We start from the raw sequence: 20856 nt of genomic DNA, 5'->3' as shown, positions 1-20856 counted from the left end.
CTCCTGATCACAGGTGATAAGCTTTTTGTGTTATTTCTCATTTGGAATTTTTCTATATGCTATCACACTAATCTCAGTTTTGTTGTTATATTTTGGTGAGTTTGCATTCAGCTTTTCTTTTCTGCAAGTAACTTTCCCACGGACTTCGTAGGAGCTGGTGTCACTGGGCACTGATTTACTCTGCCCTCGTTGTTACCACCTTGTAAAACCCCCAGTTCCAACACTTCCTGTGTTTGCCTTCTTGAGACAGGAAATAGTCTGGAGTCTGAGATCAAAGACCTGCACTCATCCCTTATCAAGGAATGGAGAAACAGGGCTGTTGGATAAAGCAGTCTTGATAATTGTTTAAGAATGCCAGAAAAAAAGGAAGACAAAGGAAGCAGAGAGTTTATGTGTGGATACCACAACCAATTTTAGGCAATTTTGATCCAACTGAGGTGAAATAAGAAACTGTGGGGTTTAGTGGGGCCTCTCTGCAGGGTTTTTTCTTCATGTTCTTGTGATCCAGCTTCCATGCACATGTTCAAGACATGGTTGGTAGGTTAGCTGATAATCTTAAATTGGTCCAAGGTGTGAGGTGCCTTTCTCTTTGTGTTAGCTCTGATTGGACTGACACATGGGCGTGTGCCACTATTTGCCTGATATCAGCTGGGATAAGCTTTACTCCTCTCTCTGCAGGATAAAGCAGGTATATTTAATGGATGGCTGTTGTCTGGGGACCCACATAGAGAAAGGTTTTCCAGATAAAGATTAAATAAAGCTCTGAGACCCCAATTTCCCCACAAGGGCTTTTCATGTGTAGAATTAGAAGGTCTACCTGCTGAAAAGAAGAAAAAAAATCAATATAAAACAACCTCAAATGGGTTAAAACTATTGCTTTAGCTTATAAAAGTCAGCTGTTGTCTCATCGGTCCATAGAATATTTTCCCAAAAATGACCATCCCTGGAAAGCTTCACTACTGTCCCAAGTTCTCCCCCTTTGTGGATAATGACTCTCACCTCTAAAGTCCTAAAGCCTTAAAAATAGTGTCGTAACCATCTTTAGACTGACAGATGTCATTGACTTTGATTCTCATCTGTTCTTGAGTTTCTTTAGATCGTGGCAATGATGTGTTGTTTGTTGAGATCATAAACAGAACCTGTGTGACCAAATTGGCTAGTAAAACTGGACTCCGCTTTGCAAGAAATATGATAAACAGTTAACTTAAGGGAGGTAATTACTTTCTCACATAAGGACAGGTAGGTTTGGATAGCTTGTTGGGTTTTTTAGGTTGTCTTTGTCTCATATTGAAATTTATTTTAATTTAATTTAAAAAATGAAATCATCCATTGTCTCTGTAAAACCCTTTACTGGATGAAAGTTCACAAGCATTACTTTTCTCTACCTGTGTATGTTTTGGACTCATATTTCAACTGTCCAGAACTTTGCACGGGCCAAAAGCAGGAACATGTCTTATTTGTGCTCTATTTCAGTTTATTTCCTATTTTTATTTGTGTCACAAAGGGCCTGTTGTGCTACTACAATATCCAAACCAGTGCTTTATTAATTACCAATATTGGTCACAAATTATAGTCAGCATATACTTTGAAAAAGTTCCCAAGACACCATCAAGATTTTTGTCTGACAGCCCAAAACTCAAAAAGAAACCACAGAATTTTTCTTTTGACCAATTAACATCAATAAGACAGTCCTAATAAAGTGTTACTGAAATTTTTCCACAGACATGATTCACTGTTAGTGAAAATGTTCCTAACTGAACAATAAAACATGCTCTTGTTGACCTGGGCCACCCTGGTACGAAAACCTCTTTCTCTCGCGGCAGTAATTAAAGCTGTCAGTAGGTGTTTGGGCATGACAGAAGGATTAGGATTCATGGTGCTGGATCTCAAACTGAGCTGACAATATGGTCCAACCACAAAGCCAGGGGCTTCTGGGACGTCAGCCAGTGGCTGATAGATCCATCAATATGACGTGTTTAGTCAGCACTGATTGCTCTCCAGAGCAGCTCCTGTTGGTTTGATGGTGCAGTGATGCGTGGAGTTTTCCACATTGTCAAACTATTTAATGCTTTATTTACATGCAGGCCCCTAACAGGTCAATGAGGACCCACCGCAGGCTCAAGGAGGACCTCAATGAGTTTGCTGAAAGTTGAAAAATGAAGCTCAATAAAGGTCCTATGCTTTCTTTACTAGGGGTAATGGGTGTATGTGTGCTTGTATATGTGTTTGCTGTTGTTTTGGTGGCCTTGTCATAATTTTGTGAGAAAGTAGCGCAAATATTTTATTTAAATGATTCTAATAAAGTAAATCATTGCTGATTACTTGTACTTAAACGATAAAATGTTGTTTATTGTCATAACATCTCACTCTTAATACTGCAAAATTGTAATAAATATGTTCTCTCTCACCTCGTGGTTCTAATACTGCATCATATCAGAAACCTCAGTCGCATCAAGTGATTGAAAAATATTTTCTATTTAGCTCAATATCAGGATACATTATCAAAGACACACAAACAATTCATGATCCCAAAATCTGACTGTGCCACTCCTTAAATCTCGAGGCTTATCTCAATCAACTATATGACCCAAGTTTGGTGTATGGGAATAGCGAGATAGAGCAGTCGCAAAGCTGTTTACTGCACCACGAGATAACATTGTCACAGAGGAACATGAAGACTTCCCACTCAAAAGGGTGCCTTGAAAAGCTGCGCTAATTTTAGCAAAAAAAAAAACAAAACATCAAGTGTTGTATGTTGATGAATAGCTTTTCAAGGCTGTGTCAACTACGTCACACACAATAGTCCGTATAAAAATGAAGGTAAAAAGACCAAAACAACCACAAAGTCTCACTGGGACAATCATTCTATGTTTCCTTCCTCAAAGTGCTTTCAAAGAAGCACGTGAATCACAGACAGGAAACAGAGAAACAACTAGAACGCAAACTGGGCTGCAGGTGATAAGACATTTTTCCCCCCACTGTTCATTCACCTAACACCAATTCCTCTATTGGTCAATGAAATGTTTTATGTGTTTTATTCATTTATTTTGCTGTTTTCTGTTATTCTATTGTTTTAACTTATTTTCTGTACAGCACTTTGTTCCTGTGCTGGGTATTTTAAAGTGCTTTATAAATAAGATTGGATTGGATTGGAATGAAACCCAAAGAACTATTTAAATCCCAAATCTACCAACAAAGGAAACTCACACAACACACTTCTCACATGTGAATTAATTCTATAATTAATAATCAATTCCAAATAATTAATTTTATAATTGCTGATGTACAAAAAAGAAAATTTTTATTTATAGAGCATTTTTCACATTAAGTTACAAAACGCTGTATAACAAAATAAGTAAAAGCGAGAAATAAAATATAAAAAATGTACAATTAATAGCAATACAAAACTATGTTAATATGATTTTTGTAATTTTCACTGTATCTTTAACACCAGCAGGTACTGTACTGTAGTTTCTTAATAGTCTATCACATCATAATAGTGGTTGTATGAGCTGTTTATTTCCTCTCAGCCAGAGGTCTGAATCATCGTCAGTTTTACAGTCTTCTTACTAACGAAGACATTACATACCAAGTCTCACACTAAAGTACGAGCTGTGCTGATGTTTACAACAGTAGTTGTGGTCATTTTTAGGCATGTTGTGGAGATTGTGGATCTCATAGTTTGTGATATTTCTCAACCAGCAGCATCTTTCCCCTCATCAATTGTCCTACTACACACAGGCCGCAGAAAGAAGTGATGAAATGGAGGTGCCAGGAGCAGAGAAAAGGGGAGCAATGGGAGCTGACACGGGAAAAAAGTACATCAGCATTATGCATCATGCCAAGCCGATGCTGGTGTGGAGTTCCACATAATAGGGGCCTCAAGTCTGTGAGAAACTAAATCCTACACAAATGCATTGCTGCACCAACTGTACGGTGCAAGCAAGAGAGTGAAAAAATAAATTCACAGGATTCGCTGCAGAGGTTACATCTTTCAACTGGCTTGGGAACGCTTCAGTGTCCCCGGATGAGCTGGAAGAGGTGGTTTGGCTGAGGGAAGTCTGGGCTTCTCTGCTCGGACGGCTGCCCCCATGATCCGAACCCAGATAAGGAGCAGAAAAAGGATGGCTGGATTCTTCGGTGGATCCAAAGCACATCCTTCTTGTTTACTCTAGAAGATGACAACACAAATCAAAAGTCTAAGTTCATACATTTTTCTAAGACCCATGAAGCTGTCACTGTGTGTGTGTGTACATCGATAGAACAAGCTGCAGGCACTTTAAACAAAGGTCCAAGACATCCATTCTTCTGCAAACTATGAACAACATGCAATTTACAAGAATTAAACCAAAGGTACTTCACAAATGAATTTCTGCAGTCCCAAAGAAACTGGATACCTTTTCTAGTCAGCAAATTGTTCTCATGACAAGATAAAGGAACCTGCTAAGTGTTTCCAGGATGAAACGCTGTTTGAATGATAAGCATAAATAAGGCTATACAAAAGTGACCTGTCCAGAAACTATCAAATGACAGCACAAGTTTAGCACCCATACAGTACATTCCCCTCACTGATTATTTGAATCATAATATTAAGATGCATGGATGCTGTGCTCTTTGCAGTGGGTCAAAATAATGTAAAAATATCCCTAAAAGATGCTTCAGTGTAAAAAGGGCTTTACTCCCTTGTAAGTGCAGGACTTGATTGGTATTATTGATCAGAAATACAGGATCAAGAAGAGCCACTCTGAATGTATAAAACCTGTAAACACAAAATAATACATTTTCTGTCCAAGGCCACCAGTTAATTCTACCAGTTATCACAGAATCGCAAACCCACATCAAACACAGACGCCTAACAGACAGTATTGATTAGACAGCCATGAATGCAGAGCCATCTCCCCATGAAATGGGCTATTATTACTGCAGTTTCAGTACAAAACTACCCACAGCCATAAAATCCATGACTATGACCAGATCACTACAGCAAATATGTGTAAATATATACCACATAGGTATCTTTCTTTGAGTAGTGAACGTTAGGCTAGGTTCAAAAACATTTTTTTTGATCCGTCTTAATTTCCATCATGTATTCTTAATTGTATGTATATTTTTTTCTTTCCCTGGATTCTTTTTCCTATTTTTTATGGCTGGTATCAACTGAAAATATTACTCACCGGTACAGTAACAAGATTTTGCCCTCAATGACTTCTCACATTTAAATAATCTTAATTAAAAATCACAATTTAACAACTCAGTAGCCTGTCAGTGATCATTCAGACTGATAAACCATTGTAACAAATCTAATTTTACAGCTGACTAATATGTAAACCAATAAAAAAAATTATACATGGTTCTGCTCTGTTAGCAAGGCACGAGCGAGTTTACAAAAACAGCCGCAAGGTAAATGTAAAGCAGACAATAAACCCATATCAGATATCACAACTACTGAGAAAAAAAGCTAAAAAACAAAACAAAACATGACAACACAAATGATTTTAGCAGCTTCAAATCAGATTGGATTGGAAGGAAGTCAGTTGTCTGCCTTGCCTGGCAGTAAGCAGCGCCTCTGAGTAGGAGAGCTCAGTCCTTCTTTAGAGAAAGTTTAGGAATATTCATCACTGAGTGATCTTACTGATGACTTTAGTGGGTGTATATGAAACTATCTCAATGTTTCACTAAATTCAGCTGATAGTGTATTATGTGTTTAACTTGATCAATGCCATGTCTTCCTACCTGCACCTCCATTGTTTCATCATTGTTTAGCTATCCGGTCTTTAAGTGATGACACGATGAACCCTGCTTCCGGTCCAAACTACTCTGCATTTATTAAGGCTGTTGTGTTTTTAACATGTTTTAATGCTTTGTATTTTGTTCTATTTAATCTGAACAAGCCCCTAAAAACAGTCAGTGATCACTGTCGGCCTCTCTCGGTTTTCATTACCACTATTCATTTTAAAGCTCAGTTTTTAAAACCTTACGATGTAACTACAACCCAGCCAATGCAGCAATAAATGAATGACTAACGTCTTGTTGTGGATGGATTATCTCAGTTGTTCTCCTGACTGAAGTTTGGTCCGTTTACAGCATCCTGCCATGCGATTATATCTGTCCCTAACCATCGGGAACTCTCACGTTAACTTTTATCGAGTGGAAGTTAGCATTCATGCTACAGCTTCACTGTGCTAATGCGTTTATATTATGCTAACCATAGCTGTGGAGCTAGCCACCACGTAGCACTTCATTATATACCAGCTAGCCCAACTTCAGTAACCCTACAAATGTCATTACTGTTTAGGTTTCTGTCTTCATTTATGTTGGAAGTGATAGCAGAGCTATATGTTTGAATTTTTTCAGAAATCCCTCAGTCAGAATGTAATATATCATCTTTAGATGGAAACTAGCGAGCTCACTTCCTGCTAACTTCCAACTCCCTTAAATTTCATAAATTCTGTTTTCATGGATGCCTGGATGTTAAACGTAATTGCTACACCTGGTAAAGCAGCCACACAGATAATTTTGATAAAGATTTTAGACAGTTTTTAGCTCTCAGTGATGCTGCAGTATTTGTTTGACTTTGGTTACCAGAGTGATGTGCCATTGACATTTCAGCTCTTTCTTGTAATAAGTTTTACGCTCGTAAAAAGTGAAGACTGTGCGTGCGTCACGGATGATCTGATATCGTCGTGTTGGTGTTGTTCCCAGATCATCATGAAAATGTTGTTCCAGGTTCAACATTCCAAGTGACCAATCACATTGTTGTGACATTATTCTTTTGCGCGCCAAGCCATTCGTGCATTTATGAAATTCCAATGTTGCAAGGACAATATCAGTTCTGCTTACCATTTATTAAAGGGTTAGGGTCAGGGTTAGGGTCCGTTGATCGGCGGACAGAGGCGGTTTCTCGCAGCTTAAGTACAGTTTTTTGTTTTACGACGGTTTTTCCCGAAGTCACAAAAGTATGACGTCACAACATTCTGATTGGTCACTTGCTATGTTGATCCTGGAACAACATTTACTATGATGATCTGGGAACAACACCAACACGCCGATATCAGATCGTGCATAAGTCTCACAGCAATTATTACTGCAATTAAACTTCCGATTTAACTGTGACCCACAGATCAAATCAGAAATATCCCTTTTTCCATTTTATCTTTCCTATCTCTCTCCAGCACCCTCGCACTAGCAGGATCTCTCACCCCAGAAAAAGCAAGAGGAAAAACGAATACATTTTCACCAGCGAGGTGCTACTCCATCTGCAGAGCCACAGCAGCCTCATTTTCCCGTGTACATCACACAGGCGGCTGATTGTGAAAGATGATGCACTCGCACCTCGCTAACAGGTTCACGAAAGCCCACATGCTTAAGCCACCTTCGGCTAATTCAATTCCACTGCCATTGCAGAGGTAATGGAGTGTGCCTGCACCTCCTTGCAGTTTGTGCATAGAAAAAAGTGGGATGACAGGGTGGAGCGGTTGGTTGTGGTGGTCAGTCTACCGCCCCTGTGGATTAACAAGGTTATCCTGTTGTTGTGTTTAATTTTTCAGCTATCATCTCAAATTTCTTGTCCAGGAACTAAACTAAAAGTGACTGAAAAAAAGAAAATGTCTGGATTAAATTTCCTCCATCCACTTTACCTCACAGAAAAATATTTATCTTTCCTTTAGTAGAATCTAGACATTCAAATAGTTTTGCTGTCTGTGATTTTTGGTTTCCACTCCAATATAATTATCAGCCAGTGAAGTACTTTGTGATGCTCAGTGCACTAAAAAGAAATGAATGTTTTCCATTACTCTGGAAAATGATCAAAACAAGTTTTCAGAACTGCTTTTTATTGATAAAATGGAAACAGGAGCTCCAGCCATTTCTGTTATTTCCCTTTAATTTTCCAAAGATGATTCAAATAGTGTCTTTGTTGTTTGTTTGGTTAGTCGGATGATTGTTCTTTTAATATCTGTAATTGGTCTCATACATACAGTTGTACTAGGATTGACTTTGCGGTTTGTCTTAACACTCATTACCAGACAAACACAGAGTTTGCGTAGTCATAGACTAACACCTCCCACCAAAAAAAAAAAAAAAAAAAGGATTGAAAGAAAAACATTTTGGCCTCAGATGAAATTTATTCCCTTACTTTAAAAGTCTACATTAAATATAGTGATTTGACTACTTTATTTCAGGCAAGCCAGCTCATACCCCTCGACACCTCTAGTTGGACACATAGTGTGCACTATTTAACCTGCTGTAGCTTGCTTTGCACAGATCTGCAAGTTACTTTTCAACCTGATCTCCCTTTCCACGTTTGCACATATAAGGCATGTAAGGATGACAGCCATCTGCATGGAAATAACAATCTTCATTTAGCTATAGCAGGCCTGACTGAAAAGCTTCAAAATTATTTAAATACTTTCCATTTGGGCACCAGGGTGATGCACCATTGATATTTCAGCTCTTTCTTGTAATAAGAATCATCTCTGAGTCCCTGAGTCCCCGAGCAAATGTGCTCACTCACTCTGAGTCATGATACAGAGAGAGGCTGAGCAGTCCCTCAAACACACTTTAATTCTGAAATGTGTCATTCCTCCTGAAGCCCTTTGACATTCATGCATATGTAAGAGCCCAATGGAAAGTGTTCTGTGCACTGTGTGGTCATAACGAGCTGCAAACAACTTTTACTTTCCCTTCATATTCTAAACATCCTTTAAAAAGGATGTTTGTATGATGATGTTATCTCCAAAGCCTTGAAGAATTTGTTATTGCATACCTCCTCAGTGGAGAGAAACAAACTGAAATTACAGAAATGCAATCTACTGAGAACGACTGAAATGGCCCATGAGTGGACTTCAAGCCTCCACAGCTACTAATCGCCTCTATTCCTCTGATACACTCAGAATGAGCAACATTGCTACTGAGAGTGTCTGCCTGCTCGCCAAAGCCACATAGAAACACAACATTCATCTTCAGACACAGTGGAGCCTTGCCCACCTGCCATGAAATTGCTTTTCACTATAAAACCAGCAGTAATATTAAAGGAAGAACAAAATCACCTGCAATATCGGAGTGATCTAAAATAGATCAGAAATATACTTTGATGGCATGCAATACATACAGAAGCCACTATTATTGCAATATAACAAAGAACATTTCCCTTTTGGATCGGCATATGCAACACAGGTTTGCATGGTGCATATCTGAAATTTTTGTTCAATAATAGAAAGTTTAGACAGTGGAGTGAAATAAAAATTCCTTCTCCAGTTTTAAATCCCTCCTTATGAAATGCTTCCTTAGCCATTTGATAGGATACAGAGTGCCTGAAAAGCAGCTGTCTCATTTGTCTGGGCTTGACTAAGGACCTGCTAACTTGCTTGAATCCCCCATTAATGAGACCAGACTGAGCTTATGGCATTCAGCATGTCACATAAACCTTCATTAATGTGGAATGAAGGGCCAGGTTTTTTAATTCCTGGCTCTACAGAATCAACAGGGGACAAATATTGCCCCTGAAAGCCTAAAACTGCTCTAACGCACGTTACCCAGCTTCAGAAGAGAATGCCACTATGAGCTTATGTTAAGTGCACAGTTAAGTAATGCAATGCAAAAGAGTGCAATTTATTACCATAGGCTCAACCTCATGTTCATGAGAAAATAGTGGAAATTTACAGGTTCTGGCAAAGAAATAGTCTGACACATACCCCTGTTAATGGACATTTATGTGGAGATTTAAAACAAACTGGAATCATGTTAAAAAACTAACTTTAGAGATCCTGATAAGTGCATTTTTCTAAAGCTTTCGGACAAGCTAACCATTTCCACCTGTAAGCAGTCCTTTCCATGGATTCCCTCACATGACTTTCTATCTCCATGTGTTACTGTCGCTATGTTGGGTTTTTTGCCTTATAGATGAAGGGTTGTTCTCCTGCACATTCAGGTTCGGTCCTGACTATCGCTTGTGCTTACGCACCAAAAGAAAATTCCAGCGTTCTTGGAGGCGCCGAGTGCAATGGCTGCCCTACTGGCAACTCCATTGTCCTGCTTGGAGACTTCAACACTTACATCAGCAACAACAGTTAGATATGAAGGGTGTGATTGAGAAGAACGGCCTGCCTGCTGCTGACTTCAACTGAGGATATGGTCAGGCGGTGGTCGGATGAATATTTTGAGAATCTCCAAACTTCCCCTGACATGCCTTCAATATAGGAAGCAGAGTCAGAGGGACAAGGGAGACAACTGACCCATCACCAGGTGTAAGATCACTGAGGTTCTTAAACAACTCCTTGGTGGTAGGGTCCTTACGATGGATGCAAACTGCTCGAGTTTGTTAAGCATGTTATATGCTGTCTTGGATTACACGTCTCTGTAATGTTGCATGGAGAGACTGGGCATCTGCATTAGAAGAATGAGGTGGTGGTTCAGTCTTCAAGAAGTGAAAAGGGAGGGTGTGCTCCAGATAAGGGGGAATCACACAACTCTCTGGGAAGGTCCGTGCCAGCGTACTGGGGCGGAAAGTCCTTTCCATTTGTTGGATTCAGAAAGAACAATGAATTTTAACCAGTCAACATGTGTTTTGTGGATGTGGAAAAGGCGTTTGACTACATCCCTCAGGGGATCAAGTAGGAGGTGCTTCGAGAGTCATCCATGTGCCTACCAACTTGCAGTGGCTCCTCCACCCCCTTTTTGTGAAACAGTTACAAAATAATTTCACTGTGAATCAGCTTTGGAATATTAGAAATGTTTCTATTGTAAACACTGAAAAAATAAACTCATATATCCCTAAAAAGCAGTCATGTGAATATTATTGTACAGAAATAGGCCGTGTGAGACACACTGTAAAGAAACGAGTGACAGGTCTATCATTTACATCCGGATTAGTCATTAGGATTAGTCACGACAAGGATCCACGCAGCCTGAAGCCATCCATTAACTCCATGTCACCAAGTTTAGTTCATTTCATTGGGTGTATGAAGGGGAAAAGATTTATGTCAAATAGTTCCAGAGAGTTATGTATTGTGTTCAAGAATATTTGTAATAAAGAAACATTTCCTGCTTCAGACTGAATATCAAGTTCATGATTAGCTTTCTGATCATGCCCGATCTTTTATATCATAAGGTGACATTATAATTTTTACAAAGTATTACATCATGTAGAGAAAGGCGGGTGAAGTAGATTTTCCATTGCTGTGTAAATTAAGTCTTGAAACCTTAAAAACAACAGCTGCTCATTTCACTCACAGCTTTTTAAGATATAACGCATGCATGCTGGGCTGTGCCAAGTTGTTGGATACTAAAGCTCCAAGCATGAAGCAGCCCTTTAAAAAAGAATAAGGGCATAGAACTGATTGCAATTGTATTTTCACACACACATTGTCAGAGACATCAAATGTCATGTGTCTGCGGTCCTATTGATTGCCCAGCGGGGCATCATGGGAAAGAACTCTGAAACAACCCGCAGAGGTTAATGTACACGCATTTCAACCTGCTGGATATGAGTCAATACATCCCTATCTATTGACTGCAAACCACTCAACAACATGTGTCAAGTGCAGAACTACGTAGATATAAGAGTGTTTTAACTGACATGGAGTGGCAGCTAGGCGATATTTACCCCATATCCCCATTTTGGAAACACAAGCTACAGGCTCAAAAATATTAAAAGAAATCAGACCAAAATGTTTAAAGGACTCAAATTTTAACCACAACAATCAATTTACCAAATTACATTGAGAAAATAACTCAATGTAAAAGGGTTCAATTGCAATGAACCTACTTGCGCAGAATAATCTTCTGAATCTATGGACTCCCATTCACTTAATGATTTGTTTCAAGTCATTGCTTTGCTTTCTGGCCCACCACTTTGATGTTTTGGTTCACTCTCACTCTTCACTAATTCTCATAGCATTGTTTGCAAACAGAGAAGAGAGCTGGAGGACACATATTGAACTATTTTGCAGCCAAAGAACCAGATGTCTCTTCTTGGACCAGTAAATAAGTAGGTAAAGTTTATTTATGCAGCACTTTTCAAGAACAAGATTCACAAATGGTAAATGGACTGTTAGTTATATAGTAGTTTCTACTCAATTTGAGCACTCAAAGCACTTTCTTCCTACAAGCCTCATTCACCCATTCCCACAAATGCATTTTTCTAACACTCACACACTGGTGGATCCATTGGGGGCAATTCGGGGTTCAGTATCTTATTCAAGGATACTTTGAAATGCAGGTTGGAGGAGCAAGAGACTGAACCACCGACCTTCCAATTAGTAGATAACCTGCTGTATGTAAGTCACAGCCACACTACAATATAAAATAAATGGACAAAACACAATAAAAGCAAACCTGCACGAGTAGCTCTTAAGCTTCTTCTTAAAGGTATCATCAGTGTCCACAGATCATAAGTGCACAGTCTGATTTTTATTCTGAACCTGGACTGAGGTACCACAGACATGATCAGTTGACCTCAGAGACATAGCAGTTAACATATTTATATACAGCTTCACAAATACAGGGAAACATCTGACCTTAAAGATCTCTGAAACGAACTTTAAACTGAACACTCAACTTTACAGGAAGCCAGTGGGAAGAATCGGTGTTACATCCAACCTCAGAGTGGACCTGGCAGGAAGCCTCACTGCAGTATGTGGGAACATTAATAAGTGATTTGCTCAGTTTAAGGATTAATGAATTCCAATAATTTAGGTGTGATGAAATAAAAGCATGTTTGAACTTGTATAACATCAGAAATCTTTCTAAGACACACATTCAGAAACATTTTATAGTATTTTAAATTTGAATTAAGGGTTAAACCCTGTGTGGTTACACCACCTTCTTTTAAAGGAAGTCCAAAAACATAAAGAGAAATTAATAAATATTAGAACAAAAGCAAAGCTAAAACATAATAGTGACAGCTGACCTGATAGAGCAAAAATTAAAAAAATACACAAATGATGTTCTTTCACATTCACAACAGTCTGGGTCAGTGATCTGGAACAACGCGGCCTTTGAATGACAGAAAACCTGCTAAGTGGTCTGACTGTCGGATAAACCTGGTGTTTGTGTGATTTTCAAACATTTCCCGTTTATTTCTATATTATATTCTTTAAGCTCTCGGGTGCTCTTTGTGTTTTGCCGTAAAGGTCAGTGGAGCTGCTGCGTGTGGGTTTAGTTTGTAATGGTTACAAGTATTCTTGTTGCTGTCATTTTCTCGAAATATGTAAAGAAAATTGCCTTGAATTAACTGTTAGGACTGATATATCAAATCTATATCAGAGCAGTACATAGAACATGTAGACTCAGCCACCAGTTTATTGAGTGTACCAAACTGCAAATTATTTTAGGCAGAGTGTGACACTGCACTTGCATTCTTCTTGCTTTAAAATCCACGCTTGCAGTCTGGGAACAGGCCTGAAATCATTTGCAGTCAGTTGCAGTCTTCAAAGCAACTTACATGTACATGTTGCTGCCACCCACATCTACTTTAACTACCACTCCAGGAATATAACCAGGGTAAAACTAGTTTGCAACCAGTTAAGTCAAGTCGCCTATACACTAAAGAGGCACGTTGCACACAAGCTGCATGCGACCTATATAATCTCATTGCAAGCAGCGGTCCCCCCATAGGTTGAGAATGCAACACCCACAGCTGGTCACCGTAACTACTTGCATGTGCTCTTGGACCAGCTGAAAAGTACCGCCATGACTAATTGACCAAAAGACACTGGTCACTACTGGTTAACAATCGTCTTGCCTTGCTCGGTGTCTATTTAATGACTGAAATCAGCTCAGGAATCTGAGGCAAAGCTCCACACAGCCAAGTATCATCAAGTCAGTCAGGAGGGAATTGTATTTGTCATGTGGCTAATGTTCTGACCTGCTGTTGTGCCACATGCTGTCCAGTTAGATAAGTTGCCGCCTTTGTGTGAGTTGTTTAAAAAAAAAAAAAAAAAAAAGCAAACAGCTTTTCTTTCCAATATTACAATTGCTATACGACTTCGAATAGCAGCACCTTTCTCTGCGAACAACAGCAAAGCTTGTTTACAGAAGCAGAGGAGACCTTACTCTGATCCCATGAGTTCCATCAGAGGATCCGGCTGTGCAGCAAAGAAATAAAACATTAAGCAGCTTCAAATGTTTCTGATCAAAAAAAAAAAAAAAGAAAAAAGTCAGGAGCAGAAATCACACAACAGACTGAACTTCACAGGCAGACTGACTAAAATCCCCTGTTGTGCTGCATGGTAAATATCTTCCACTCCTGCACCACTTGTTGCTCAGATGCTTTGATTTGGCACAGCCGTTTCCCTTGCTGAACCATCAAATACCTAATTTAAACACCAGAAAGACTGTGTATCTCTCTGCCTTTTTCCTCATCCCCTGCACTGCTTCCGTCTTATATGCTAATGCGTGAACACACAGCGCTTTAGTTATGAATTTACCTTGGCTCTCTTTGGGAACAAATACCAGGCAGAACAAAGCTGAGCATACTTGTCCTAGATGAGATAGCTTGATGAAATCTCTGCATGTGTGTGTAAATACATGCAAGTATATCTGTGCAGGAACAGAAAGAGGATCAAACAAATGTGCATGGGCGCACATGCATGTTTCTTCTGTTCTTTTTAAGAGCCTCTCTTTGTCCCTGGAGACCCTCCACTCTGCAATCTATCATTCGACATGTTCATTAGCGTAAGTGTGTGTTGGTGTGTGTGCTGTATGTGATTCACCAGGCATCGCTCGCCTGGGAATCAGCATTAAGCGGTGCAGCAGCTCGCCATATGCTGAGATCAGGAAGAAGAGCATCAATTAACAGACTTTTGATCCTTTCTAATAAAGCACAAACACATTGTACAACAAAGGCTGATAGCAACAAATCCCACAATGGGATCTAACAATCAATGGAAGCGTGTAGCTCTGACTCAAACCTAAAAATAGAGTGATCTGATAGCTCTGTGGTATTTAAGACTGAAATTTGTTGTTTTCTGTACACAATATTGATAGACAGCCAAAAGCATGTCAAACTTTATTCAGTGACTTTACTGGAAAAAATGACTGGTCGGTGCTGCCCTGTGTGCACAATAAGCAAGGGTTGTGCCTAGTGGCCAATCTTAACCATCTAATCTGACCATCTCAAAAGAGCGGTGTAGTCTGACCCTAATAATACTCCAGAGAGTACAAAAAGTGAACAAAGCTATTTTGACATCACCCATTGTTTTGTGAAGTCCTGTTATGAAGACTTGAACTGAGTGTTTTTTCTCTTTCAAACAAGCAAAAAATGGTGCGACTATGAAACCGCACGCTCATTGGCTAGTGATAAGTTTTTAGCCAATGAGAATACCCAGGATAATCCTCCTTTGTGACTCTTGGATCATAAGTCATAAAATTGACTTAATTTTCTTTTCAGTAAAACCCAAATCTAGGTCATAAAGTCATCAGGAAAGTGTTTAGTGAGGTTGCAGAGCGAAAAAGAAAGCCAGGGCTGTTTTCCCATAGAGAGGTATACAATTGGAAGTCATTCTGCAACCACAAGAGTTACCCCCTGATGGGCATTAAATAGAATGCAGGTTTAAAACACTTACTTTTTTGGCTTCAGTTTTCAGACCTCAAAGTTACATCCATCTGTTTACTCTCGGTGGACGTTACAGAGGTTTACCTGTGGTTGAATAAAATAGTTTAAGAATAGAAGTCACTGTGCATAAAACATTTAGAAAAATCATTTTAAAAGATGAAACAGAACTAAGGATAAACAGGAGAAAAGTCAGTATGGAATAAGGTGGCAGTTGTGAGCCTTTGGCGAAGAATTTGTCAAATTAATGTTGTGGGTGAGAACCGGTCATGCCACGATTTATGCTGCCTGCTGATGGACAATATCTTAATCTTTGAAATATTTGTGTTTTTCCTATCCAAAGAGGTGTGGGGGAAAAAAAAAACTTACTTTCACCTACAAGAAATAAAACAGGATGTCTCAGACATAAAAATCTCAAATCACCCCAGAATGTTAGCAATGGAATGCATTCAACATATGGCACCTCTTCTATGTGAATAATAAAGGGATTGAAGTGTGATCAACAGTTGCCAAGGTAACACATGTTTGTTCTCATATGCGATTTGTAACTAAATTTAATAAAAGCGGATGAAATCACAAGGCTGTTTTATTATAGAGCACAGTCTGCTACAGTGGGGACAGAGCCACTTTGAAGTATTTATTATCATTGTTTATTCATCCATCTTTTACAGAGTATGCACACACGCATGTTTGAGATCCAATGTAATTCTTAAACCACCTCAATTTGGCTGAAACATTCCTGGTGCACAAATAATGGTATTTTAGGAGATTCTTTACTTAAACTGATTAAATGAGCCTACAATTTTTTACAGACTTAATCATCAGTTATATGAATACTGTGATATATAAAGGATGGTATTAATGTTGCTGTTAATATACAAATCTAATACTTAACCTTAATTCAGTGATGATTAAAACATTTATCATGTGCACATGCCCTAAATCCATATGTTAGTTAAAAAACAAAATCATAATAGGTTAAAAATTAAGGAGTACTTATTACCTTCAAATATCATTAAAATGCTATTCCTGGTACCTAAATTAAATAAATATTAATTACTAGATTATGGGCACTTTAATGGAACATTTAAAGGAAACCTTACAACTTCATATTATTATTGGAGTGTAACAGATTAGCTTTAAATGACTCAGTTTGAAATAAAATCCATATTTATCATGGGCATGAGGTAGGACCATGATAATACACAAGATAATAAAGAAAGAGAAAACAGGAGGTGCAACACATTTAAAAAGGAAAAAAACCAAACAAAAATGGACAAGGGAAATAAACTAAATCCCGTTAAGCACACTAGACAAAGGCTACCAAAGTAAGAGAGGAAATAACCAAACAAGCGGGACCCCACTGATGAAAACTTTACAGAAAGGGCAGAACAACATGGAAGATATACAAAACCCAAGAAAAAGAACAGAATTAATACACAAAGGCGAAAAAAATTTTAAAATTGGACCCAAGTGTGGAACAGAGTGCGAAGACAACAGAAGTAGTTTTAACAGTTTTATTTTGGTGGTGACAAACACAGCATAATAACTTGGCATAGAAACGTGGCAACTTAGAATATAAACAGAATACAACTTAGCAGGGTGAGGGGTGAGGGACTAACGAGGTGGACTGAGTCATGGCTGGAAGCGGGTGTGGTAGCAGTTGCAGGTGGAGTTGGAGTAGATTTGATGGGAGAAGGTGTAGCTCCGGGTAAGCTGAGCGGAGTGGAATGGCTGACCTGGGTTCGAGAGATCCACCGAGCAAAAGGTGACAGGAGGGCAGGCAGGTGTAGAGCTGGAAGCTTTCCAAGAGGTGGCGTGTGAAGAGCAGAGAGTATGGCTTGGAGTCTGAGAAATGAGCAAAGCCTGAGGGATGAGCCAGAAAACTGCAGCACAAGAGAACAAGGTGGACTTGAGACAATAGCATAGAGCATCAGAGCCTGTTACTAACATGGGTTAGTTGACAAACTGGCGGTGACAAGACAACGCAGGTCTTGGCGGACACAGGTGAATCTGGAACCCAGTGGAAATTTCCAGCAGCTCACCTGGACTGTGACAAAGAATCACACATTTACACAAAGAAAACTAGAAAGTCCACAAAAAACTCAAATCACAGGCTAGCATATCCAGGACCATAACAACTTCCTGCAAATCGAAAGCTTCAGTAGAAGGAACATTGGGCTGCTGTACTAGCAGCCAGCCTCAAATGACCATGTTAAGGAAATCCACAGCCACTGGTGTCCAGGAAAACTGTTGGAGACGGCACATTTAATGAAATATGAAGCCTGAGGTTTTGGCCTCATTATCTGAAACTTTGGCCATGTTATAAATACGCATCCAACATCATTTTAATATATGCATGGCAGAAAATAAAGCATGGTATGTTCCCTTTAAAACAAATCTACTTTTAAGAGAGAATAAACCCACACAGAAACATATGTACAGAGCATCAAAGAATCCATCAGACCTCATACTGTTTTGGCTTTAAAGAAGCTCAAATGAAAGTAGCAACATAAAATGATGATCTAATGTCACCGGGCTTCAGCGTCTCATCAAACGGTCACACTCTGAGGCAGAATCTAAATGGCGTTTGGTACTATATAGATATTTTCAACAGTCGACATGGTCTGTGCCGCAGGTGGCAGAATATCCATTCACCTCTCAGGGTGCTTTCTCTGCTCTCATTTCATTTCTCATGGATGAAAGAGAATAAGGGGAAAATGCTACCCACTGGTTCTCACTTTACTCAACAGCACTCTGCACTAGGCTCTGTTTTGTCAAAAGCCAAAATGGCTTCATTGTAATTCAGCAGACATGTTTGAGAAGTAAGGGAGATGACAAGTCTTAAGACACTCAATATTTCTCGCTGCTGTTCATGTGAAGAGTGAAAAGATGAAGATTTTCTGCATAGGTAATAATCGGGAGTTGATGTCTTGGCTCTTCTATGACTTCGAAAATGTGTTTTTGCTGTGCCAGCTGTACATATTTATATATAACTGGTGAAAAAGACATCCACACACATATTATATACAGCTGTGGTCAAAGGTTTCATCACTCGCATGTCATGGTAATCTGGGGCTATTAAAGATTTATTTGACCTCTTCTTTATTCCAGGGTGTTATCATTGTGCAGCATATATTAACTTCTTTAAAAACTGAAATGGGTGCACATGTTTGAATTCCTTTTGGATTTTCCCTAATCTATATAAGGTTAAATGCATTGTTAAAAAAAATTAAAGGAACACTTTCAAAACACATCACATCTCAAAGGGGAAAAAACATGCTGGATATCCATTACTGATATGGACTGGATAACGTGTTGCCATTTTTTGATCAAATTAAAATGTTCAACCTACAGTGGGACAGAATTCAAAGACACCCTGAAAATCAAACTGAAAAAAATGGTTACGGCAACACACTCTAATGAAGGAGAAAACCTTTGGAAAACACAAAGGAAATTATTTGTATTGATTGAATTGGTATGCTTGGTGATAAATGGCCAACAAATGCAACTGATCAGTTTTCTAATCTACGCTCTATTAGCTAAAATTCCAGGAGTGTAACTTAGACATAAAATCGTGTAAACACTTCCAGCATCACCAACTGAATACATGTCAAATCCAATGAGAAGGTGACACACACTTTGTGCCTCGGTAACATTATAGATGGGCTTCATTTTATGGGGTTTTTTAAACTACAACTTAATATGCTGAACTTTAAAAGAAAACACATTCTCCTAGCAGAGGATCTATATCACACTTGTGGGCGCTTCTACCTGATTTTAAACTGAAACTGAACATATGCTGGTCCTGATCAGGGTACGAGTTCAGCATGAGTGGCAACAGTGAGTTAGTCACGCAATAAGAGAGTAAATTCTATGAAAAAAATGGACTTTAAGCCTAAGCTTGGCAGGATATCTGGCACTTTTACCCAGCTGTCCAAGAGGTAAGGAACAAAAAGTACAAACTGTACACACAGGACACAGACAGGGATGGGAAAAAGAAAGAAAAACAAGAGGAAACAACAGAAAAGTAATGATCAGTCTTACTAGAATCCATTTGTGAGTCTGATGTTGTAGGCAATTCTGTTTTTGTCTGTTGGTCATTGTTTACGAACGGCGACTTGGGTCACTTGTACAACAGCTTCTAGTGCAGAACAATAAAGGTGAAAAAGTCAATAATGCTGCAGATACATTTTTAACAACAGAGAGAAATTAACTAAATTATCAGATGATAGCCAGTGGTTTTGGCATTGGTCTTCTGCCACTTCTCTTTTATTCTTTAAGCAAACTGTTTACCTGCATGCAACGATTCCTTGCTCAAAGCTGACTGATCAATAGCACTCAGAGTAAAAGAAACAACAAGAAGAAACCAAAAATCTTTTCATTGCTAGCAGATTACAACAGTAGCAATGATCAAAAATAAGATTTCTAAATAAGGTGTATGTGTAGAATTAAGGGACAGCTAGTTGTCACTACTCTCTGTGGCAACTGTATCTGTATCGTAAACATAGGTAAAAACGAATTGGTCGAAACCCACTTTATAACCACAGCCTGATGGGGGGTTTCTATTGAATAAATAGATAATAATAAATACATAGACATTTTGTCCTGTTATCTTTAGACAGATCCAGGTCAGCCATTTTCCTTTGTTTACACTCCTGCGAAGCTAATCTAACAGGCTGCTATGTGTAAGTGACAGTATGCAAATACGACTGAAAGACATTATTTTTGGCTTATATTTAGAATAACATAAGAAACGCAAACTGTTTACCTTTTCAGTAACTATCAGAAATAACCTTGCAAGTTAAAATTTGAAACAAGGAACTAAAGGAACGCAGAAGAAGAAAATCATGAAGCAGTGCTTGTTCATTTTGCACTCTGGTGAAGCCAGTGTTTTCATGAAATGTTGGCACATTGTTGGGGAGTCCACTCACTCGCTGCTTTTCCCCTCAACTCGGGGACTTGGCTCGATATGAGGAGAGTGTTTTTACATAAAAATCAAGATACCACGATTCTATTAAATTTGAATGAACTTCGGAGAAACCCATGTTGCCTTTAGGAAAAGGAATTCGGTCGAAGTCTTGGAACGAAACAAATGTAAGCCAATCAAATTAAATGTAGATGAAGGAACAAAATAAAACGAGTTTAATGGAAGAGAAAATTAAGTATTTGGCACGACAGAGTTTAAATTATTGAGCTCTCTTTCAGCTCACAACCAGTGGCTTCAGGGTGCTACAGGAAGACCCCAAAAGACACGTCTGGCCTTTCTCTCCAGCATCCTTTTAGTTTTATAGTTCCTAATCTCC

The 20856-nt window shown here is 38.9% G+C and overlaps 2 long non-coding RNA genes across 4 annotated transcripts in view; one reads left to right on the top strand and one right to left on the bottom strand.

The window, feature by feature from the left end:
• Positions 1-17084: 17084 nt before the first annotated feature.
• The window catches only part of LOC147307928 (uncharacterized), an 18912-nt gene continuing 15140 nt past the window's right edge, over positions 17085-20856 (bottom strand). For both annotated transcript variants that reach the window (XR_015126119.1, XR_015126118.1), the window contains 3 exons: positions 19598-19694; positions 17502-17600; positions 17085-17398 (listed from right to left, as the gene is read on the bottom strand). This is a non-coding gene — a long non-coding RNA (uncharacterized LOC147307928). The remainder of the gene's footprint in view (positions 17399-17501; positions 17601-19597; positions 19695-20856) is intronic.
• LOC147307927 (uncharacterized) overlaps positions 19347-20856 on the top strand; it is a 28132-nt gene continuing 26622 nt past the window's right edge. For both annotated transcript variants that reach the window (XR_015126120.1, XR_015126121.1), the window contains exon 1: positions 19347-19494. This is a non-coding gene — a long non-coding RNA (uncharacterized LOC147307927). The remainder of the gene's footprint in view (positions 19495-20856) is intronic.

This window comes from Aulonocara sp. 'chitande type north' Nkhata Bay, linkage group LG18 (assembly GCF_057382095.1).
Source record: "Aulonocara sp. 'chitande type north' Nkhata Bay isolate Kocher_YH1m ecotype deep benthic linkage group LG18, A_spYH_male_GT1.1, whole genome shotgun sequence".
In the NCBI taxonomy this organism is placed as follows: domain Eukaryota; kingdom Metazoa; phylum Chordata; class Actinopteri; order Cichliformes; family Cichlidae; genus Aulonocara; species Aulonocara sp. 'chitande type north' Nkhata Bay.
This window is presented reverse-complemented; position numbering and strand designations above follow the sequence as displayed.